The sequence below is a fragment of the Talpa occidentalis genome, unplaced genomic scaffold (genome assembly GCF_014898055.3).
Source record: "Talpa occidentalis isolate TD23 unplaced genomic scaffold, MPIMG_talOcc4v2.1 talOcc4.11, whole genome shotgun sequence".
Taxonomy (NCBI): domain Eukaryota; kingdom Metazoa; phylum Chordata; class Mammalia; order Eulipotyphla; family Talpidae; genus Talpa; species Talpa occidentalis.
In genome coordinates, this window is record NW_023601104.1 from 79,296,344 (window position 1) to 79,320,211 (window position 23,868).

At 55.2% G+C, this 23,868-nt stretch overlaps 1 long non-coding RNA gene and 1 pseudogene across 5 annotated transcripts in view; one reads left to right on the plus strand and one right to left on the minus strand.

The window, feature by feature from the left end:
• Nucleotides 1–1,190, minus strand: part of LOC119239279 (uncharacterized) — a 43,013-nt gene extending 41,823 nt beyond the window's left edge. For 4 of the 5 annotated variants that reach the window (XR_005123794.2, XR_008550388.1, XR_005123793.2 and 1 more), the window contains exon 1: nt 1,026–1,190. This is a non-coding gene — a long non-coding RNA (uncharacterized LOC119239279). The remainder of the gene's footprint in view (nt 1–1,025) is intronic. The other variant, XR_005123796.2, reaches the window with a different exon arrangement.
• A 1,404-nt stretch (nt 1,191–2,594) lies between these two features.
• LOC119238116 (protein Daple-like) lies at nt 2,595–18,116 on the plus strand (annotated as a pseudogene).
• Nucleotides 18,117–23,868: the final 5,752 nt, after the last annotated feature.

Consider the following 23,868-nt stretch of genomic DNA (forward strand, 5'->3'; position numbering starts at 1 on the left):
AGGAGGTCGACCTGCAGGCCGTCCCCAGACCTACTGGGGGCTGAGGAGGGCCACTTGCAGGTTGGCACCAGTCCAGCCTGGGATTAAGGTGGTTGACCTAAAGGCAGGACCCAGCCCAGCCTGGGGGCAGATGAAGTCCACTGCAGGCCAGCCCCAGCTCTGCCTAGGGGCTGAGGACGTCGACCTGCAGGCCAACCCAGCCCAACCTGGGGGATCAGGATGTCTAGCTGCAGGAAGGCCCCAGCTGAGCCTTGGGGCTGAGTAGGTTGACTGCAGGCCAGCCCCAGCCCAGCCTGGAGGCTGACGAGGTGGTCCTGCAGGCTATCCTTAGCCCGGCCTGGAGGCTCAGGTGGTCCACCTGCAGGGAAGCCCATCTCCTCCTGGAGGACAATGTTACAAAGGTGGAGGTCATTCCCAGCTGGGCTTGGAGGCTGAGGGCTGTTGGCCAGTGAACCCTGCAGTCATGACCCACAGAGGTGAGCAGCGCAACTGAGCATAATCACAATAGATACAGCAGAACCTGGCTCCTTACAGCCAGGGCACCCCGGAAGGCTGAATGAGCAGCTCCTTTGCCTGCCACCCCCACTGCACCCCCAAACCCTTGCCCCCATGATTGCTCTAGACTGCCCCCCACAGCTCTGCTCCTTCCAGGGGGAACAATTGCTTAGTCTCAGTGTACTCAGCTGTCCTAAGCAGGGGAGTTGGGCTCGTGGGCCTTCTGGTCTCAGCACAAGCTACTCCCCCCCCCCCCCCCGCCCAGCTGTGGGTACTCTGAGTTCTGAGACACTCAGCTTTCTTGGGGGGACCCGCCCAGCCCCAGGGGTACTCACTGCCGTCCCTGCTGCACCAGGTCTCATCACCACCGCTGCCAGGCGGCCCCCGCGCTCAGGCCAGCCCTTTGCCAGTGGGTACGGCCCGTCTAGGGAGAGCGCGCTCCCCGCGGGGCCGCTCGAGTCCCCTCCCCGCCGTGGGCTGCCCCACAGGCCAGGGCCCCACCCGCCCCCTGAGGTTCCTCGGGCCCTCACCCTCACTCTCCAGCCAACGGGGCTCACCCACAGGTGCCGTGAGGAGGCTCCGCTGCTCCGTGGGCATCCGCAGCTGCGTCCCACACGTTCGGGGCTCCGGACCTGGGCGCCCGCTTTTGGCGCGTCTGGGCGGCTTTTTGACACTCCGCCGCCTGCTGCGGAGAACCTCCCCCCAGGCCGCTTAAGGCCACCCCGACTCTCCTCTCCGGCGGGGGCGGGCCACAGAGGATCCCCTCGCTCCTCCTCCCAGGGCACCTCGGAGGCGTCCCCCGCCCCAGCCCCCAGCCTCTGGCGTGCTCGGGGGTCCCCGCGGTCCGTGGCGGGGCCCCGTCAGCGCCGGGCGAGCGGGTGGGGCGTCGGGCGCCTGCTCTGGCGCCGCCGCGTCTGCGGCTCGGGGTCCTGGGCGGGTCCCGGCCGGCAGCTCGCCCCCCTCCCCTCCAGGTCTCCTGCGGCAGCTCCCCGGCCGCGTCTAACTCCTGGGGGTCCGCCGCGCCTCCAGGCTCGTCCTCCCCCCACGGCAGAGCTTCGAGGGACGCTCGCCCCAGCCCTGCTGTGAGCGGGGCCCAAGTCCGTCGGCGGCCCCCGCCGTGCGCACTGTCCCCCCGCGGCGCCGGGTCGGGGGCCGCAGAGCGGAGCGCGCCCCGCTTCCCCCGCCCGCTCCCGCCCCAGGACTCGGGGGCCGCGGTCCGGTCGGCGCCGGGCTCTGCCGCCCGGGCCGGCTCCGGAGGGCTCCGGGCACACGGGCAGAGGGTCCCGGGGCTGCCGGGGGCTGGCGTGGGCCTTTCGCGTTCTCCCCGACAGCGCAGCTGGGCGCCCGGGGCAGGGCGGGCAGGAGGCCGGGCCCGGTGAGGCTCCCGACCCCCGGCGAACCCAGACTCTCCGCGCTCTCTGGGCGGGCGCGGCGCGGGCGGGCCGGGGGCTGAGGGGCTGGGGATGCGGGGCTGAGGTGGGGGGTGTGTGTGCTGAAGGGCTGGCAAGCCCCCCCCCCACCCCCAGCGCCCGGGGGATCGGGACTCTCTCGGGGCTCCCTCCGGCTTCCCGCGGGGTCTCCTCCTGTCCCGGCCGCGGCCGCGGCGCGTCCGCTCTCGCTGAGGCCGGAGCCCGCCCGGCCGCGGAGACGCCGCCTTATAAGCCGCGCCCCGGCGCCCAGGTGTGCGCGCTCGCCCGCCCCGCGCCTCCCGCGCCCAGGGCCCGGGTGATGCCGCAGAGGCCCCGGCGCCCGAGCCCGAGCGGCTGCCTGGACGCCGCAGACCCCCGCTCTGGCCCTGAGCCCCACCCCGGTGCGCGCCCCGGATCTGCTCGGGGCCGCCCCGCAAAGGATCGCAGCTTCTTGTGTGTTTCGGGAGAGACGCTGGAAAACTAACTGACCCTCCGGTGGCTGCAAACGCGCGGGAGACTTTCTCAGCAGCTCAGGGGCGCCCCATGTCACTCTCGGAACCCGCCTCGCCGCCGAGTTAACCTCCCCTGCAGCACTCCGCGGGTTCTCATCACAGGCCTCCATTTTGCATTTAACCAAAATATGCCAGGGACCCAGCACGTCGCCCCCCAAAATAAATCATCTCGGTTCCCATGTGGAATCCAATCCCCTGGCACATTTCAACCTTCAACGCCTGCTCCCCCTGGGTGAGAGCCTCTGCTTCCCTCTGATCGACTTTTCTCTTTGGCAACTGTTCCCGACAAGGCTCCTTGTTTTCACAACCATGACAGGTTTAGTGTGTGCCCCTAATGGAGGACAAGAATACAAAGACTGGAAACGAGGTGCCCCAAGACCAAAACCTGACTCACACAAGGAGGTGGGGGTTGAGGGGAATCATGTGACCATTAACCCAGCTGTAGAGGTTGGGCCTTCAGGCACCAGCGCCTTATCACAAGGCAGGAGACTAAGCAGGATCAGATGTTCTAGGGAGTGTAGCACAGAACTGAGGGGAAAGATATGGAGATTGGGCCTCCCTGGAATCTCTGGTCCCTTTCTAGTTTTGCCTGTTACCCAACATCAGGCACAAGCAGCCACTCCATAGAGGAGTGACCCCTCCCGAAGAGAAAAGGACTATATCAGTGCGGTCTCTGCACAGGCTCCGGGCAGCACTCCCACTGCCCACCTATGACTATGCAGGTGCCTCTTCTCACCAGCTCTCTCCTGCCTGCCGGTGACCTGTACCATGCTGGGGCTTCTCTTCACTGACCTCCCTCAGTGGAGGTAGCTCTCCTCAAGGCTGCCTGCCTGCAACTGTGCAGGCCTCTCTCAGCAAACCTGTCTCTTTCCCTAATAAACCTGTTATTTAAATGTAACTATGGTCTCTGTCTTGTGGAGAAACTTGCCTGGAACTTACTGTGTGCCACTGAAACGGGAGCTCTGGTGAAACCTTTCCCAGAGTGAACCCAAGGACCCCACAACTCCAAAAACCCCATCATATGACACTCAACATTTGTTTTTTCACAGCATAGATAAGATTTCTCCAGTTTTCTCTATCTTCATGCTATTACAGCCTCCTTTTCTGAGAGGAATTGGTGTTCAGTGACTGTTTGTCTGTCCTACATGGACTGAGGGGCCCAGGCCCAGGCTACTGTTTGATCTTAAGTGGCTAAACCTCGGATGAAATTGTAAGCAGATCCCAGAACAAGTACAGTGGGCAGAGGAGCACAGCCAAGCCCCACCCCAGCACCCCAGCCTCTAGACCCAGGAAAGCGAGCACCCCGGGACACATCCTCTTTGCCTTTGTGTGCCAGTTAACAGCCCTGTAGGGCATCACGGTTGAGGAAACTGAGGCTCAGGATGCTGCTGAATTGCTTGAAGACCCCTCTGGGGTGTGGAGTGGGACTGAGACCCAGGCAGAGTGGAAGCCTGGTACCCCTCAGCCTGCCCTGCACAGCAGGAGACTACAGGCTGAAGCCTGCAGTGTGGGTTGGAACCCAGATTGTGTGAAGCCGGAGTTGGTGATTTTTCTGGTGCACCAACCATGACAGCGAGAGCAGGCGCTGGCAACCTCAGCCCCTCATATCAGATCTGCCCACTCCCTGTTTCTACACAGCTGTGAACTTTATAAGAATGGCTTTTGCACTTTTTTTTAAAAGATTTATTTATTTATACAAGAACTGGGGTACAGACCAGATGTGCAGGAGGGTGAGAGGATTCACCAGAGACAGAGCGGGGAACAGAACAGGCAGACTGATGAAATGCACTGCTGAGAGGAGCAGCGGGTGAGGCAGGAGAGGTCTGTGGCACCATGTGGGTATCTCCCTGGCCGGCCAGGAATCGAACTGGTGCTGCGGAGGCTGTGGACCGCTTCACAGGGCTGCGCTCAACCTGCTGCGCCACCAGGGAGGCTTGCTTTTACACTTTTTAATGGTTGGGGGAAATCAAAAGAATTTGTGACAAGTGAAAATGATATGAAATTTACCCTTTGGTAAGTAAAGGCTTATAGAAATGCAGCCATACCTGGGTGTTTGTCTATCACCTGTGCATTTGCGTATCACCTGTGGCTGCTTTCCTGATGCACCTGTAGGCATGAGTAGTTACAGCAGAGATGGTCTGGCCTGGGATCCTGAAATGTTCACTCTCTTGGTCTTTCCAAATGTTGTGCCCACCCCTTCTAGAGGAGATCTGTCCAACAGAAATTGGATGCCAGCGCTGTCATAACTCTGATTTTCCCAGTAGTCCCATTAAAGGGCCCTCTCACGTGGCCAGGGGCTGCTGGACTGACGCGCAGTCGTAAAGGGAACTTGGTCCTTCCATGTCATTGGCCTGATGGTCCCTCCAAGCTTTTACTTCCATAGATAATCCTGAGATGAATGTCTGTGTCCAAAGCCTGGCCCTTCTCTTGGAAACTAGGTTCCCAGCAGGGATTCCTGGGGTCTGAGCCCTCGTTGACCTGTGTTTTAGCTGCTCTCCCACCTCAAGGGGAATTTGGAGGAAGAAAACCATCACCTCCTGAGCCAGATCCAGCTGTTGAGCCAGCAGAACAAGATGCTTCTGGAGCAGAACATGGAGAACAAGAAGCAGTACCGTGAGGAGCAGAAGCAGTACATGTAAGGGCGCCTGTTCCTCCACCATGGTGGGGGATGTTGTCCACAAAGGGGTCCCGGCTTCCCCTGACGCACACCACGACCTGTGGTGTTCTGGGCAGAGATCAGCCTGGACCCACCGGTATCCTGAGGGCTGTGTCCTTTTTCCAGCACCTGCTTCTCTGGCTGCCCTGGATGGGCTGTAGGTTTCTGCAGGCAGTGATGGTTGGCTTTTGTTTGCTTTACAAAGGCATGCCCACTGCCCAAACCTGCTTAATCTGCCTTTGGATTTACATCCACTCCTAAAGGTGGGCAAGCACTGTCAGAGCATCTCAAGGGAAGAACTGAAACTGAAGACCGAGCAGGGGTTCCCTGTCTCATGTTCCCCAATACTGCCTGGCTCCTGGGATGCCGCGCTTGTCCTCCCTTGGGCGATGTCTGATGTGCCGGCTCTGGCCTAGGCCCCTCAGGGTGCACAGACCAGTCTCAGTAGCTGGGGCCCTGTCGGGGGCGGGGGGTAGTGAGCTACATCCACACGAGATGTTGAGGTGCAGCACGGGGGAGTCAGGAGGGGTGTGACACAGGATGGGGAGAAGGCAAACCCAGGCGGGGGCGTGCTAGTGGATTGCAGCCGTGTCTATGTGCAGGCCACGGGCAGGGCTGTCAGGAGCAATGGCTGGAGAAGGAGGCAGTGCTTGGCTGTGCAGGCTTCCATGCCCAGCTAGCAAGTCTGGATTTGCTGGGAAGTGTGTGATGGGTGGTGACTAGCAGGGCCTAGAAAACAGCCAGAAATAGAGGTCAAGAGCCCTGGTGCTAGAAGCCTCAAGGTTGAGGTGGAGTAATCCAAGGTGCTTTGTGCATCTGGGGTGTTTTCACTCCTCCATGTGGTGGGGGCGGGGGCTGTCCTTCCATGTGATAGGGATGGCGGCCAATGTGGGGACCAGCAGAGGCATGCTACACAGGGACACGGTCCCAACAAGCCCCCACATGCCATCCCAGCCCCCTGTATCCACTGCTGCAGCCTCCTCTGTTCATCTTGAGGCGTGCATCACCTACTAAAGGATGGGGTCTGTTGAAAACCACTGCCCTTTGGAGTAAAAATGAACATTGCCTGAAATTGATCCTTTTATAATGCAGCTAATGAAAGTTCACAGCAGGTGCTGACTTGAGGGGCCCGAGCCCAGGACCCAGGGGATGATCTGATGATGGGCTTGTGTTAGAAGTTGTCTGCAGAGACCCTGGAGCAGCCTCCAAGGGGAGCTGCCCCTGGGGGTGGGGGGGTGGAGAGGGGCTGCTGAATCTTTGCGGCTAAACCCAGCCAGTGCTTAAAGCACAAGGCCAAGACTAGACCTAGAGCCCAGGGCACAATGGGTGGCCAGCGGCTGGTGCGTGGTGAAGACTTCATTTTGCTTGAGGTGCTCCCTTTACGGTGAAACCTTGGAAAAGCCCTCAGTTTGGGTGGGACCTCGGCAGCTTCACCATGAAGGAGTCTGAGAAGTTACCTCTGGATCAGGGGTGTCATTTTCAAAGAGGAAACCAGGGTTCAGAATAGTGAAGAACATAGAGGTGGCGGAAGGCAGGAGCAGGACAGCAATAGTGACCCGGGGTCGGTGAGGTATGGAGTGCATCACTGCCGCCCCCGGCGCCCAGATAAAAGTACAGCCTCCGTGTTAGGAAGACCAGAGTCTCAGCCCCTAAGGCTGCCAGGGTCAAGAGGTTCTCTTTGATCCTTCCTGTATATTTGAAAATATGAACTGGCTTCCAGCATTTCAGAATCAGGAGATTTCGTTTCATAACCTGGATTTTTGGCTTCTTAGAAAACCAACGAAAGATCCACCCACAGGGCCTGCAATCATTCCCACACAGCAGTGTGTTCACAACCTTGCTGCAGTCCCCACCACTCCCTCTGGTATTTCTAGGCTGGTTTTGCTGCTTATCAAAAGCTTCCTGAAGGCTTTTGAGTTTGTCCCTATGGGGGTTTAGCCAGACACCTGATATTGCAGTGGGTTTAGGTCACCAGTCACTTAGCTGAGCTGACTTTTTCTACCCTGATGTCCATGTAACTCCCTGAGGCAGACTTTTTCCCCTCACCAAAGGTGAATACCCCCAGGAGCTAGCCCTGTGTCTGACACCTGTGCCCACCATGCTGGCTGACCTGGCCAGAAAGTCCTTTGGGTTTCTGAGCTTGAACTCCAGGAGGTTAGCGGTTTGCTCCCTGGGGTGCACTTATAGCCAGAAGACGTGCTCTGGCCAGTCTTCGCAGGACTTTGGGCTTCTAGGACCTGCCTGGGATGCCTCATTATCATGTTCCCAGTGCAGCAATCAAGATGTCTGAGTCCCAGACATACACTGGACGCCCTGGAGCAGGTCCCAGGCTGGAGCTATGAGTCAGTTTCCTTGTTTTATTTAAAATGGGATGGATAATTTTTCTCTGTCCCTCTATTCACAGAGCAAATTAAATGCTTTGAGAAGACACAAGGTAAAACTGGAAGAAAAAATCATGGATTAGTATAAGTTCTATGATCCTGCTCCAAAGAAGTGAGTTGAATAAGATTTTCATGATTTAAATGCAGCCCCAGAAGCTGTCCTCTTTCATGAGGGAGCGGACTGGCTGCTGGAGCAGGCCCATGTGTTGGGGTGGGGGCCTCTGGGGGTAGGGTTTTGACTTGCTCTCAGCCCTGCCCTCTGTGCTCCAGCTCCTCCATGAGGGAGGTAGATGCTGGCTGGCCCAGAGGAGACACAGGCGTGATTTAGCCACAAGCCCTCTGGGGGCCAGAGGAGACTTGAACGCAGTACGGGAGGGTGGCCTTGTCAGATTTCATCTTGGGATTGAACAGGTCAGAGAAGGCCACAGTGTGCTTGTGTGGAGCTGGGTAGGACACCTGGGCCAGCCACTCAAGGTCCTCAAACCTGGGAGTCTTTAGACCTGACACGGTCTTCTCTGGCTTCTCCAACTGCGGACAGCTCCGCAGACACACTGCCTGGTGTGAGCTGGCTCGCCCCCAGGAGCTGGCCCTTGGTGAGTCCTGTGCCTCCAGCGGGGTGGCAGGTCCCCATGCCTCTTTAGGCGTCTGTTGAAATCCCAGAACCACAGAATTCCAGAACCTGTGTCTAAATCATCCACCAGGCAGAGGCCAAGGCCCAGGTGAGGAAGTGGAATGGTTGCAGTAAATGCCATGCTCTCAGCTCCACGCAGGATCAGAAAGCCATGTAGTTCTTTCTGTTCCCCTGGATTCCTGCCACTCAGCTGCCGCTCAGTTGCTCCTTAAATTCGCTGGTGTTGGCTCTGACGGCTGCTCTTCCCCTGTTCCCACTCCTCAGTGCCAGGCGTCGTCAGAGGATGTCAGTATAGCTGAAAATGAGTGGGGGTGGAGAGTGACTACACTTATGCATTTGGACAGAAAGATTGTCCGAGAGCTGGCTGAGACTAGTGCTGTGCCACTCCATCCGTCCCGCAAACCGTCCAGAGCCCAAGGCCCGGCAACAAGTGCTGTCTTCTGGGCGGCTGCTGAAGGTCTCGGCCTCGAGGCATACTTCCCCCATCTCACCCAGAATTACATCCCACCCTCTGAGCCTCGGATGCGATGTCCCTGGCAGTGGTGAGGAGGCTGTCATTCCGAGCCCTGAATTAATGGACAGCAATGCCGGCTGTGATGGAAATCCCAACCCCCATGAGGGAACCAGCCCCCTGCTGCAAGGCAGTGGGGCTTGGTTGGGGTCTTCTAAAATTCCTCTTCTAACTAGGAAAAACCACTGGATTGGAACCAAAGCCTTAGTCAAACTCATCAAACCAAAGAAAGTGGGTTCCAGAGAACGTTTGAAGGCAACCACAGACAGCCCTCCCTGGAAGCTGGAGGCCCCAGACCCGGCCTCCCTGTCTGCTCAGCCTCTCAGATCTCAGCCAGAGAACCCCGAGACCCCATGTAGCTCAAACAGTGCGGAAGAGCAGGGCGCCCACAACGGGCCAGTGTGGAAAGGTAGGTGAGGCCGACTGCCTGCGTGGGGTCAGCCAGGGGCTTAAGGTGGCTTCAAGGACTCACCCTGGGAAAGAGCCAGAGGGGTGGAGGTGCACACGCAAGGGTAGGTATGTTGGAGGGGGAGTGCAGGGCACCCACATAGCTGCCTCCTTGGGCTCGTTAATAAGCAAGGGGAAGCATAGATCCTCCTCAGGGTTGTGGCAGTTCTGTCCTGTCACCGTGTTTTTTTAGGAGAAGCCTCTCATTATGTGAAAGTGGGACTGGAGTACACAAAGCCCTTGTCCACTCAGAGACGAGCCCAGGGGTGTCGACTTCAAGTTCACCCATGTGTGTCCAGTGAGCTGTTGCAGTGGGGGGTCCCGGGGCACCTGGCACATTGTCTGCACATACAGGGTCTTCAACAAGACTTCATATGGCCTTTTCATCATATTCTCGGGTGGAAAGGCAGGTAAGGTGTTCTCCTCCTGCCTAATCCGGCCTGGGGTCCTACCAGCCCTGGGGAGGGTCTGGTTTGGAATTTGAGGAGATCTGCTGGGGGTACAGTCGTGCGTGTGGTGCCTTATTTGTTTTGGGCTTGGGCACACGCTGCACGGTCACTTCACCATTGCCACGGAGGAGGCCACAGCAGCCGAGGACACAGAGCCTCGCCGCTGAGAGGTTTTACTTTACTCTTGTTGATGGAGCTCTCTTGACTTAGATATCTGTGCACACATAAAGGGAAAATAGGAGCCAAATAAATGGCCTGTGGCAGTGACAGTTTTGTCACAGCCACCACCTGGGTAGCAGGGACTGAGACCATGGAGGTCACACCTGCTTTCAGAGATGTTAAGTTTCAGGAACTGGGGGTCTGTGCGTTTTAGACTCGGTTAAACAGAAGTTACCTTAAGCATTGGTACACTTTCAAATTTGCTTTGAAATTACGTTTTATGGATTATGTCAAACTTGCCCCCCAGAAGCACTTAAGTGTTTAAGAAGAACTTCCTGAACATCAGGCCTGTGCCTGAGGCTTGTGCATTCTTGGGGACCCATGTTGCTCACAACTGGTAATCCTGAGTGCACACACCTGGGTAGGGGGGTGACACTTCAAATCCTGCTGTGTCACTTGAAACCCAAAAAGAGACATGACCCCACTGTGTGGGGACTGGCATTGCAGGTTGTCAGGCTCTTACAGGTGAAGTCTGAACGTTACTGTTTGCTGCTATCAGGAGGGGTTCTGGGCTTCAGCTTCACATTGGCAATTGTTTTCATTTTTCAATGTCTATCACCTCAACTTGTTTAAGTTGACTTAGGAACAGTCATCAGCCTGAGCTAGGGAGATGTTGAGAGGAAGAAAGTGCCTGACTGTCCAGACAGTTGAGCTGACCCATGAGTGAGCACGTCAGTGGGAGGTCTCCATACCAGGGGCCACTCGGGCCCTCTCCCTGGACTCAGCCCCCTTGTACCTCATTTATGGGCTGCATTTGTCTCATTTGGTCCTAAGTATCCTGTAAAGTAGGTGTGACCAGCATTCCTTTTCAAAACTGAGAAAATGAGTGCTTTCCTGAGCTCTTCCCACTAGGGGCACTGCCCCCAGATGGAGCTCCTGGTCCCTGAGCTGCTGCAGGACCAGCCCAGAGTGGCTCAGAATTCAGTCCTCTCTGACTCTGTGGTGCAAGCATCTACCAGCAGGTGGCACAGTGGAGCAATACATAACTGAGGTGCTGGCATCGACTTTAATTCTAAATCAGAAATTCTTTAAATTAATGTGAGTGCGGGACATATTGAGGAAGTTAGACAAATTGTCTGCTCTGATAAGACTCTAAATTAAAGGCCATGGAGTGTAGGGTTGGAACTAGAAGAGACTTAGGAGATCTCAAAGGAAATAATGACTCTAGTGTTGAGGGCTTTTTGCTATGAAAAAGTTGTTTTCGTTCTTTTTAAACACATCCTGCCAGCAGAGGTTATCTCAGATGTACAGAAATGATTGGGGAATTCTTCAAACAGGCTTTCTCACTAAGCAGGCCAGAAACATCGCTCTTTCAGAGCCCTTTGAAGAGGAATTGGAGCCGAGCTATCAGGGAGCCTGTCATTAAAATGGGTGAGTAAGAAAAGCTGGGTCCTAATTAATACATGTTTTAATTATTTAACACATTGACGTTGAGAAATAGTCTAAGCCACTGTCTCCCTGAACAATGTCTCATTCTCTGCACATGCTGCATAGCTAGAGCCTGGGCACCGCCATGCCCTGAGTTAATTATGGGGCCTAGGCACCAGTGACTCTTGGTCCCATGCTGATCTGGGTGGCAAGTGCTGTTTGCCTCCCCTGGGACGGACGAGGTCTGCTCCTAACTGCATTTAGCTGATGTAGAGTCATTTAAGTCATTTGTTGTTGTTGTTCATTTTATTTATTTGGTTTTTTTTTTTCTTCCTCTTTTGGGTTATCCGGGTGATAACAATTTAGCAACTCAGTGCAAAAAGAGTCCCTTTTTAAGAAGCAAAAGCAAGGACAAGGACAAGTCTCCGACAGCCCACCCAGCTCTCTCTAAACGCCTGTGGTTCTGGTCTTCCTCTGACATCACATCCTCTCCTAACGAGCCTCTCCCTTTCTCAGAAATTGGAGATTTCTAATACTTTTCCTCTGTCATGTCTTCATCACTTAACCGCCACCATTTCTGAAATTCAAACAAACAAACAAAAAAGGCAAAAACAGTACCTAAAGGCCAGATGACCTTAGTGGACTCTCCCCCCGACCCCGTTGCAAAGACAAGCTTGAAGTAGCCAGCTTGGACTCTGATTCCAAAGGAGAAGATGAGTGGTCTCACCCTCTGGACTGCCCCTCCCGTGCAGTACAGTTGTAGGGGAGCCGGGGACCCCCTGTGCGCAGGGCCCGGGCTGGGATGTCCTGTTGAGTAAGTGCAGGGCTGTGGCCTCCTGCTCCTGCCCGCGGCAGGCTTGCGCCCTTCTGTGAGCACCTGCTCGTGTTGCTCTGTGTCCTGCAAAGTGCAGTCTCTGCCAGCGGAGCTTTGTTGTTTTGAAGCAGCTAAGTTTAATCCTGCTGCCTTTGTCTCTGTCAAGTGCTGAATCGTTGGCTTTTGTCGTAAGTCCCCTCTTTTGATGCCTTCTCTGTTTGGAAGGATGTTTTGCTCCGTTCAAGCATTTTCTTTTTTTTTTTTTTTTTTTAAAGTTTTTTATTTATTTATTTATTTGTTTGTTTGTTTATACATGCACTGGGTACAGTCAGAAGCGCGGGAGGGTGAGAGAATTCACCAGAGCCAGAGCGGGGAGCAGAGCAGGCAGAAGGACCGAAGTACACTGCTGAGGGGAGCAGCGGGCGGCAGGAGAGGTCTGCGCGCCATGTGGGACCCTCCTCCGGTGGCTGGGGAGCAGCCAGGGATCGAACCGGCACCGCAGAGGCCGCGGGCAGCTTCGCAACCCAGTGCTCAACCGCTGCGCCACCGGGGAGGCCCCGTTCAAGCATTTTCAATAATGGGATTGATGCTGCTGAGCCAGAGTCCAGGCCGGAATGAAGTGACTACTGTCGTTGTCTGACATCTCGGATGCTGAAACTAAGCCAGTTGAGGACAGGAAGAATGTCCTTGAGGGGACATGCGGGTCCATCGTGGCCTTTAGCTACTGTAGTTTCCACCTCCCCCATTCTTGTCCCATCCTGACCACGCCACGCCTTCTCCCGCTGTGCTTGCCCTGGATTGACATTTCCACTTAAATTATCGAGAAGGAAAAATGATTATCAGTACTGTAACTGGAAAACCAGTGTTACCATAAAAATTAATAATAGCTGCTAAGATGTGGAAGTTGGAGGGTGTGGTGCTGACCCTGTCCAAGCCTCGCCGCAGGGCCCCCCCCCCCAACCCCTGCATGCTGTGGGCGCGTGCTGTCCTCTGCCATCCTGTTAATTGTCGTCTATCTGCGCCTCTCTCTGCTCCTCCTCCTAACCTCACCTACCGGAGTCTGTCCCCGTTCATCCCACCAGACATGAATCGTGCTTCTTGTCAAGGTTCTTTCCCAATCCAAATTTTCCCTTGATTTCAGGTTGTAATATTTGGGCGCCTCCCAGGGCACAGTGCGTCCAGTCCAGGGGTGCTGAATCCCGGCTGCTGACCTGGTTCTGGGTCCTCGGGTGCCGGGACTGGGTCTTTGTGCCCAGCGTGTCCCAATGCTGAGGAGCGCCCGCAACAGTGTTGTTAGGCTGTGTTTGGGGAGGATTTGCTTTTTGGCTTTTTGTTTTTCATTCAATATTGATGATGGCCACATCCGTGGTAAAATATCTCGCGACTGCAGAATAGGACAGGAGGCCAGGCCAAGAGCCTCTCTCCCTGCAGAGATTAAGGCCTCTTAAATCACTGTCAGGACGCTGCTTCTCAAATCACAAGTGAGCTGGGTGGCAGGACGCACACCCTGGACATTCAGCCCCTGTGACAGGTCCTGAGCAGGCATCTGCCAGGAAACAGGACTTTGAGTGACAGGCATGTAACCTAGCAGGTATGTCTATCGTTACTATGTCGGACTTTTTAACCAACGTTTTGTTTTGCTTCTGGATTTCTGTTTTCTCCCAGCCAGTATTCGAGCCAGGGCTAGCCCTTAGGGGACTCCACCCAGGCCTGCAGCCTGACCCTTCCTGTGTCTGACCCAGCCAGAGGCATGGCTACCAGCTTTGCCCTGCGCTCCGTGTGCCCTGCTGGCTTGCCGCCAGGCCTTGGTGTGGTCTCCCAGCCTCATCCGGGATTTTGCAGCCCCATTTCTCCATGTCCTTCTCTGCCCCAGGCCCCGGGGACCTAAAACCAAAGCTGGGGTCCCCACATGGAGGCAGCCTCGATTGCATGGAGGCCACACCAGCTATCTGCTGGACGTGGGCGCAGAGGTGACACAAGGGCAGTCCCTGTGCCCAGGGCTCCCTGGCCTAGCAGGACAATGGGGGCAGGCTGGCCAGGTGGGGAGACTGCGTGCTGCGGGGGTGAGGACCTGGAAGGGTGGGCTAATGGGTCCCTATAAATGGAGAGCAGGCGCAGCCACGTTCAGGCAGGCACAGGGCAGCCAGGAGAGCTGGCTCCAGCTCATGTCACCAAAAAGGTTGACTTCCCCCGGAGGGGGCGGGGTGGGGGAGGTGTAAACTTGAGAGAAGTACGAGAACAGAAGGGAGAGCAGATGCCCCGCTCCTCCTGCACATGAGCAAAGTGAAACAGGCTACTCCTCCACCCCAGGCCCTGTGTTGCAGCCCTTCTCCTCTGGGCCCCTCCTTTCCCAGCCCCCCTCTAGGTAGACTGTCATGGCCCAGGCCGGGGTCTTCCTTGTGTGTTCAGGAGGTTTAGCAGCTGTCAGGGGGAGCAGCACCCCATTCATCTGTTTTCTGGACTGGCGTGAGATCCCTTTGTCAACAAGGTTGTTTTAATCCACAGCCCTAGACAGAATAAAAACAGGTAGTGAGTGTTGTCATCTAGGATATATGCTCGCCCAGCACTCGGCTGGTGAAGCCAGGCCCTCGGGGAGCATATAGAAAACCCCCCAGTCCATCCTTTGTAACATGGGCTCCTTGGAGAAGGCAATTTGGTCCGAGCCATCCCTGGTCATTGGACTGCAGGGTAAAGGCTGCTTTTTCCTGCAGTGCCCCAGCCAGGTAGCTCAGAGAGCTGCAGAAACGCGTCCAGCGGCAGCGCACCACTTCCCCTGATAGGTAAGGCGGCCTCATCCCTCTGAGCCGTTAGAGTGCATTTGCATCTTTGACTCCAGGCTCAACTTGTTATTAGGTACAGTGATAAGACCCCCAAGTGCAGGCAGCCCGGCTGCTCACTCCCGGGAGGGTGAGTGGGTTTTGGTTCAAATTCCACCGGGCCCGCATCCAGGCCACGTCGCTCTTGAGTGGGGGGTGCAGCTGTCGGCCAGCCTTCCCCTCGGTCAGGACATAGTGGATAGTTTTGACTCTTTCCTTTTGGTGTTTTATGGTGCAGGTTCCCTGTGTTTGAGAAGCTGATGGGTGCTCTCTCCAGGACCTAAGCTCTGAGGTGTTTTCAGAGATGTTCTTAGCCCTCTGCTTGAATACCTGGATGTAGCAGGTGCTAAAGAAACCTTTACTATCTGAAAGGGTGGGCATCATGAGCCTGGTGCCTTACAGCTACAGTAATTTAAACTTTAGCCAAGGCTTTTCACTTTTATCTCAGGTTATTTTGTTTGTAAATGCCAGAGTGAAATTTTAAAGGGTTCTTTAATTTTCTTAATATCCAAGACCCCAGCCCAAAGAAATGAGCCCTGGGTTCCCAGGCGGGTCCTCTCCGATGGAGGGGAGCAGAGGCAGCCCGGAGCATGCCGGCCACGGCAGGGAGACTAATGTGTGTTCCTCTCTGTCACCCATCCTGGCCCCCAGGTTTGGCTGACCAGCAACACGGCAGGTCTGAGAGCTTCAGCAGCGAGGACCTGATCTTCAGCAGGGACAGGGCCACTCTGCCCTGGGATACCAGCACCCCAGGACGCACAACCCTCAGCGACCATGAGTACCCCCTGCCCTGGAATGGGCCTCTACCCCCGGAGGGCTTCCAGAAGAGGAGTGTGGCTCAACCCCATGCCAGCATGCGGCCCTGCTCAGCATCCGTGAGCAGGGAGATCTGGAGGAGTTTCTGGAGGAGAGCAATCGGGGCTCCCCCATCCCCGTGAGTGCCCTGGTTATCCAGTCCATCAGGACTGTAGGTGGAACCTTGGCAGCAAAGTCCCAGTGGGAGGGTGACCTTCCTCTGCAGCCAGCCCCCCCCCACCAAGACTTCCTCCATCTGTGAGGGGTAGACCCTTGTTCCAGCCTGAGGGTGAGGGTGCTGTGTGGCCAGCATACTTGCAGGGGTAGGGTTGTTGCGCGCTGGGTTTTGGAGCAGAATCCTGAACACCCACTTAACCGAGCTCTCACCAGCAGAGGTCAGCAGATATTTTCTGTGAAGGGCCTGTTGGCAACTGTCTCTGACATTCCCGACCACAGTCTCGTTGCAGCTACTCTGCTGTTTCATCGGGATGGCAAAGACCAGCAGCTGGGCATGACTGTTCCAGAAGAACCTTCATGGTGGACACTAATGTTTAAATTTCATATAATTTCCACGTGCTGCAAAAGATAATTCTTGAAAAAAAATTTTTTTAAATCATGTGAACATGTAAAAGCAATTCTTTGCGCGCAGACCATACAGAAACATGTGGCTTAGCTGGGATGGGCCCAGCTTTCATATGCTGATGTCTGTTCCACAACGCAGCCCCCAGACCCGGCCTGAGTGAGGACGCCCTACAGCGTCTCGGTTTGGCTTTTCTGAACCACATGTGGGTGTGTTCTCACTTGTCCAAATTCAGTAATTGTTTGGTTATTGAATGGGTCTGTCTTGCAGTTGACACCTTTAAAGGACTTTCCATGCTTCAATGATGGATTCTCATTCCCTTTGAGAACAATTGAACTTTCTCCAGCCACGTAGTGAAGTCTGTGACCCGCATGAATAGGCCACAGTGACAGATAACACAGAGTATTTGTTCAGTGGCTATTCGCTGAGCACCTGCTATGTGTCAGGCAGTGGGAGTGGTGCCTGCTCTCAGTCCAGCTCATCAGCAGGTTTCTTTCCCATCCTGGCATGTGGCTTATGGGGGCCCCTGGTCCCTGTGCAGCCACACCCTTCTGCAGGGCAGCCTCTTCCCACTGCCTCTTCCCTTTCTTGGGTCAGGAGAAGGCGGTGGGCAGCTGTGAGGGGCCTGAATGTGGTCAGCTCTGGTTTTCCTTCCTCTCTGTGGCACAAGACAAAGCCCTTGTGAAGTGTCAGGGCATGGTGGAAGGATAAGGGAGAGAGGGTCCGGGCCTTCTAGTTCGCTGTTGCCTCCTGCTCTGCTTGGTGGGGAAGTGAGAAATAGATCGAAACTGGGGGACAGCCTGTGGGAAGCTGCTTCTCCTCTTCATCGGTCTCTTTGTAAGGTGGAGTCTTGGGGTGGGGGTTGCCTGGTGGTGTGTGGGCTCTGCCTGACTTATGGTGAATGTGGTGTAGGTGATGTGAGGCCTTGATGTGGCCAGGCAGGTGCAGGAGACTTCCGTCCTGGCCGTGTGGGCCTTGCTGGAACAGCTTGGGTGAGGGGAGGGCTCTTCCAGGACTCCCCAGTCTTAATACCGAGTCTCACTTCTCTTCTCCTTTCTGTAGGACACTCCCAGTTGCCGGGATAACCTGCTAAGTGACTACTTCAGAAAGGCTAATGAGGCCCCCACCACCGGGGGCCAGCCAGGACTGCCTTCCAGGAAAGAAGGGGCCAAGATGCCCACCAACTTGGTTGCCCCCCACATCAAATTGGTTGTCAACACCTCTGAGGGGAAGCTGCTGAAGCCTGGGCAGTACGTGAAGCCAAAATTTCATGCACGCTGAGGCTGAGGCCCTACCCAGTGCCCCTACCAAGTAGACCCAGCCTCCCCAGAGCCTGTCTCTGGGCAGACCCCAGCAGGCCACCAGTCAGAACACGTCCTTGAGCCAGGCCTTCAGCCTGGCCTCAGCAGACCTTCTCCGGGCCAGCGGGCCAGAGACTTGCCAGCAGGAGTCCCCTCTGAAGCCAGGGGGTCCTGAGGTCTCGGGCAGCCAAGAACCTGGCAGCCACACTCTGCAAAGCCCCACACCGCCAAACTCCCACAGCTTGGCCCCGGAGTGGACCCCACTTGTGGAAAAGGCTGGAGGCTCCGGTCAGGGCCGGGCCCTCGCAGCCGGCCACTGGACATGAGGTGCTTCTCACTGGCTTCCCGCAAGGAGGAGAGGCTGGCCCTCCTGCAGCAGACCGCCACTGCCCCAGCCATTGCCATAGGAGGGGTGGGGGCGGCAACCCTCAGCTCCAACCCGTCTTACCTGGCATGGTCCCAGCTGCCAGGACTAAGCCCCAAACTCCCATGCACGTGGGCGAGGTGGCCACTGTTACCCCCGTCCGGGTGGGGCTCAGCCTCTCAGAGGGGAATGGGGCCCTGGTACAGGGCCACACGGAGAGGCTTGCTGCCAAGAGCTTGGGGAGGTCTCCCAACATGGCCCCCCATGCCGGCCGGGCTCATGAGGACTTCAGCCAGGGGAGCATGCCAGCTTCTCCGGAACTGGACAGGGACCCGCAGACCATGTGGTATGAGTACGGCTCTGTGTGAGCGAGTGGCCTGGGCTGAAACTACGAACGCCTCTGACCACGCTGCCCGCCCACTCTGTCTGCCTGTGGTGCTGAGAAAGGGACTTGGAATGAGGAAAGGAGTGGTTCCCCACAGTTCTACTGGTTTTGTTAATGAAACACTGTGCCAAGCCCTCAGAGAATCACTCTCTCTGGTGAATGACATGTCTTCCTTACCTGTAAGTAGCCTCCAGCAACTGTTCTTTTCAATAGCTCCACTTTTCAACAAATCTGGGGACTTTAGCAACCCCAGAGCAGACATTATTAGAGTGCACCTGGTGGAACACTCATCGGCAACCTGCTGACGTCCAGTGTCTGGGTGTGTGCATATGTGTGTACATATGGCCCCAGCACTCTGCAGATTCCACTCCTTCCAAAAGCCATGGGCTCCTGGGAGCAGCCCAGACTGGCCAGCCCACAAAGGTCTTGAGGGCCATGGTGGACCCCAGAGTCAGACTGGCTGGCTGATAAAATCCTGACATTCCTGGCATCCCAAACACTTTCCTGTACCTCCAGGGCCAAGGTTGCCTTCAGGCAGGTGGCCGTCGGCTTCGGCATTTTCCTCCCTCCAGCAGTTGGACTCTGGACACTGTGTGCTGGGTTCTGGGACCACATGGTGGCCTGTCTTACCCTGGCACGCTTGTCTACAAACACTGGATCTTCTAGGCCTGGAGGGGAGTGGTGGGAGGGGGCAGGGAGGAGCCCCCTGCCCCACCCTCCTCCTGGCTAGTGTACAGCTGGGACGTGTGTGCAAGAGTGAGATACAAGCTCGATTTGTCACATGGCTACAGCTCCCACCTCCCCTGCCTCAGATGAGATGTCTTCTATAGAAATCAAATTTCTCTTAATCTACACACTCACATGGAATCACTGTCCTTTGTAGGGTCTATTTATGTTGCACTGGGAGCCGTTCTCTGCTCTCCGGAATCGTGCTGCTGCTTTGTTCTCATCAGGCTCCTGATACCCTTTATTGCTTCAGTAAAGGTGCTCTTTCTGGATGTAACTAAACCTGGTGATTTTGTTTGTGAGATGTCTCTTTTTTTCTTTTGATTTAAAGTACTGAGAAAGACATGGGAGACCTCTGAATGTCAGCAAGACCCGCTGGGGGAGGGCTCTGGGTTGTGTATTCAACAGCCATTTGTTCTGGAGCACAAGGACGGGATTGTAATAAAGTGGAGTGGAATGGAAGCGAGTCCTTGTTCTCACCGCGTGTTATTAGCAGTATGTGGGGGGGGGGGCTCTCGGGGCTCCTGTGCCGGGAGTCCTCCTGGGTGGTGGACCCCAGGGCCACCAGGTTAGTCTGAAGAACAAGGCTTCCCTGTTTTCAACAAGCTTTTTTTTTTGGTTTTTCCAAATTTGCATTTCCTTTTAAGTTGACATAACTTGAGTCCCGTTTTGTGAGGAGGTTCATAGGACAAGGGCTTAGCTTCAAGTGTTCCTTTTGCTTTTCGCTAGGCTCCTCCAGGGGAAGGGCTAGATTAAAAGTCACACCTGGGATAAGATGCTGTAAGGGCAGAGGCAGGTGGCAAGCTATTCCATGCCTTGAATGGTTTCTAGAGCCTTGAATGGAATGTCCGCTCCTGCCTCCAGGTCCCTTTACTTATCAGACTTCCCTTTCAAGTCTCTTCTTGCCCCCTCGGCTGCTGTCTTCACAAACCCGTTGTGCACCCGAACATCCACCGTGCCAGCAGCAGACTTGACCCTGGCTAGTTGCTCCTTGAGACTCACAGTCTCTGTCTGGTAATGCGCTGCTGGGAGGCAGGCCCCCGGTGCTCACACCTTCCAGCCCTCATTCACCTACCTGTGTGCCCCCTGCATGGACTCACTGAAAGCCCTCCTGTGTGCCAACCCCTAGGTTCCTCCTTTGCGAGGTCTCTCCCTTTATACACCCCACCCAAGAGTCGCCTCAGCCTCAGCCTCTCCTGACCTTTCTGCCTGTGTGACTCCTGCTGGGATGCAGCCCCAGCTCCTCACCCGAGGCTCCCAAGCTCATCCAACATCAGCAGCTGCCCTGTGAGGCAGGCAGCTCCTTTCGCCCCACAACCACATTTCATAGGTTCTCCTGGATCTGAGGAGTCTTGAAACCTGCCCACCGCTCCCCTCCCCATGTGGGATCCTAGCTCTCCTTATTTTCAGGGCTGTTGTCTCAGTGCCCAGAGTTCTTGCTGGTCAAGCTACAGTTGGACAGGGAGCCTCTCGCCAAGACAAAAGTCCTGGTATGAGAAACATACTGGGGAACCAATCTCTGCTGAAAAGAGCAGGCAGGCATTAGAGATAATATGCTTTGACTAGTGGGAACAATGGAACCCCTCAGGCAATAGCCCTTGGTCACTCCACCCCAGCTTGCATGCCCTGTAAGCATCCCCCACTCCCTACATACTTGCCCCATCTTTGTGCTTGATTCTAATATGTGATTCCTTTGGATTGGGGGTGCACATGACTGCCCCGTGTAGCCCCTCTAGGCCTCTCTGCTCTACGTGGGCTTTGATCTTTCCCTCACCCCATGCTGCCCCCAACACTGCTGCTCTGTGAAGTGTTGGGGCATGCATGGGCACGCACACACCAGATTTGGTGGTAGCCAGCCCGCCAGTCTCCCTCCAACTCAGCCCCCAGGGTCCTCTTGGACATTCACCCCAGGTGACCTCCCTGAGCCACACCAGCCACACCTGTCCCTGGAGACTGAATGCTCTGTGGCTCACCTTGAGGCGTGCCCAGCCCTCCTGTCCCTCCTCACTCCAGTCAAGCTCATACACGTCCACAACTTTAATTACCATCTGTTCCTGGGAGGCTCCAAACATCTCCAGCCCGAACCTCCAGGTCTGTTTGCTGTGTGGACGTGTCACACACCTTGAACTCAAAATGCTCAGCACACAGCTCACCCTACCCCCCCCCCCCCACAATGCCCAGCAAAGCCTCTCGGTGTCCTGTTGGGTCAGACACTCCATCCAGACGTTTGATGTTCCCCTCCCTCTCCCCATGTCCTATCCATTACTGCAAATCTGGTTCCCGTGCTGAGCCTCACCCACAGCAGGCCCAGGCAAGGGGGACTGTGGACAGGTGCTTCTTCCCCTGGGGCCTGTAGCTGATGGTCACCCCAAGTCATGCCCCTCCTGAGCGCCCTTTCTGCCCTGGTCTGGGAGGTGTGTGACCTGGTATCTGGATGCCCGGGAGAATCCCCAAGTGGCAAGTGGACATTCACACCTACAGCTTGGGGGTCAGGTCTGCGTCAAGAGACGGGATGATCTGAGGCAAGATGGGCTGACCCTGGGGAGAACGTTAAAAGTCAGGACATCAGGAAGCACAGGACTAACCGAGGGTGCATCCAGTCAGATGCTACCAGTCAGCCTCAGGTGGCGGCAGTGTCTGACCACATGCAGGTACTTACTACATAGTTTTACTGACAGTGCGACACGATTCACAAATAATAAAACAGCACTTTTTATTGTAAAATCCATACAGCCAAAGGGTTCTCTTAGAAAACTTGCCAAAGCTGTGTGTTTCATAGCCAACCTGTGCTCGCCACTGACAAATGTAGTTCTGGCGTGACTGTTGGTTGACATTCTTTTTGTGTTTATAAGGAAAGCGGAAATAAGCCAAAGAGTGTGTCAGTGCTGACTCACTCATTGGCGACCTGCTCCATCAGGTAGTAGTTTTTTGAGTGTGGATGAATTTCCTCTACTTCTCATGCCATTCCGATCGTCACAGCCACAGACAGGACACACTTTAAAAAGAGGTAGCATGATATTCACGCAAGCCCCATTTTGAAGTTTAATCTACACTTATTAACATACCTCCCTCACTTTAAGTTTAGAGGCTCCAGACACTGCAGAAAACATACATCAAGCCAACTGGTAACATTTGTCAATTTCTGTGATGTAAATACTCCAGCCCTGCCAGACTTCAGGTTACCAGCCTGGTGTTGAGTGGCTCCCTGATACATGTCACCACCTTATAATAGAAAAGGTATAAATAACCTCAAGAGCACAGGTTACAATAAAATGGAAGTGGCGTGTTTTGAGTATGTGGTACCTTTGTTTTTAATATGTTATTTAATCAAAGGTTTACATAAGTCATTGTGTGGATGTATTTTTAATAATGGAATGTATTTATTGATGGGCTTGCAAAATCCCTGGAAATCTTTTTGTTTTGAAGATTTATTTATGTATACAAGAACTGGGGTGTAGGCCAAAAGTGCTGGGGAAAGGGAGTGTGAGGATTCACCAGAGACAGAGTGAGAGCAGAACAGGCGGATCCACTGAAATACACTGCTGAGGGGAGGAGCGGGGAGAGAGAAGAGGTCTGCTGCACCATGTGGGTCGCTCCCTGGCCAGGGATTGAACTCAGGCCGTAGGGTGATGGCACTGAGACTAGGCCACCAAACCAGTCTTGCTCTCACAAGCCGGGCCAGGCTATCTCCCTGGAGAACCACTAGAGCACCCCCTTTTAGGAATGGGCTACTGAGGAAGAGGCAGAGCAAAGAACAAATGTCCAGGGAAGGAAGAACAAGAAGAGGTGCGGGTGGGTCCCCCAGGTGACGACACTGCAGCGTGTGGCTGTGCCAGTCCAGGCTATCTCCCTTCTTGCCTCCCTGGCCTGGAGAGAGCAGCACAGGTGTGGGTAGTTTGGGCAAAGGGAGCAGATTCTCATTGTCCATATCCAAGTGCCAGCAGTGGACATAGCAGAACCACCCCAGCCCTGTCCAAACTCAGTCTCTCCAAATTGGCCTGTGAGAGCCTGGAGTGCAGGGCCGGGGCTTGGCTTCCTGCACACAGGCTACCTGGCATACACCTGCCCGGCCTTCTCCTCTTCCATCCTCCCTCCTTGCCTGACCCCAGGGGGCAAAGAGAAAAAGGTGGGCCTGAGGCTACCAGAACCAGTTAACACTTCTTGTTAACTGGAATAAAAGTCTCAACCATATTAGACTAAGTTTATATTAGATAATCCAAATGAAGAATCCAACCTGGGAAGCAGTCCAGTGGATTTTTTTTTTTCACTCTGAAAACTGCTCTAACAAGCACAAGTTTGAATTTAACTTATAAAGGTAGGAATTGTGAATCATTAACATTAAAAATAGAATTATTCTTGACAGGGGCACTTCTGGTTCGAAGTCATTTTGACCTAAAGACAAGTACGTGTAGAGGAAGGTGATATTGGGATTCTGTCTCTTGGCCTCAAAAGAATGTGCCCTGGAGAGGCAAAGTCTGGGTACCCACTTCACATCTTCATCCCTCTCTGCACCATTAGTGGTCTTGAAAAGGCTGCCGATTTACACCCCCTTTCCAACACACACACAGGTTTGTCCTAGCTGTTCCCCAGACTTTAGGCCACGCGGAAGGCAGGTGCTTTGCTCTCCTATCTGCTAGAGCGGGGAGGGTCCTTCCCAGGACATTTTACAGAGTGTTCCCACTCCCTCCGTAAAGTTGGGCACCGTCTCCACCCTGCAGAGCGGACCTCATGAAGGGTCCTGGCAGGCGTGGCACTTGCCGGCCGGGGAGGGAGGCGGGCAGCCCTGGTAGGCGCCGAAAAGAAATGTCCTTCTCTTTTCCAGCTCCCGCTTTTCGGCCCAGCCCACCGAGGTTGCACTCCCCGAGTCTGAGCTAGCAGAGACAAAACCAGCCCAGCCCGGCTCCGTGTCTTTCCTTCCCCAAAAGACCCCAGATAAAAGGAGGGATTAAACCAGCCCTGACCGCGGGGAAGAAGCCTCTGGCGCTTTGGTGTTCCCCACGAAGGGCGAT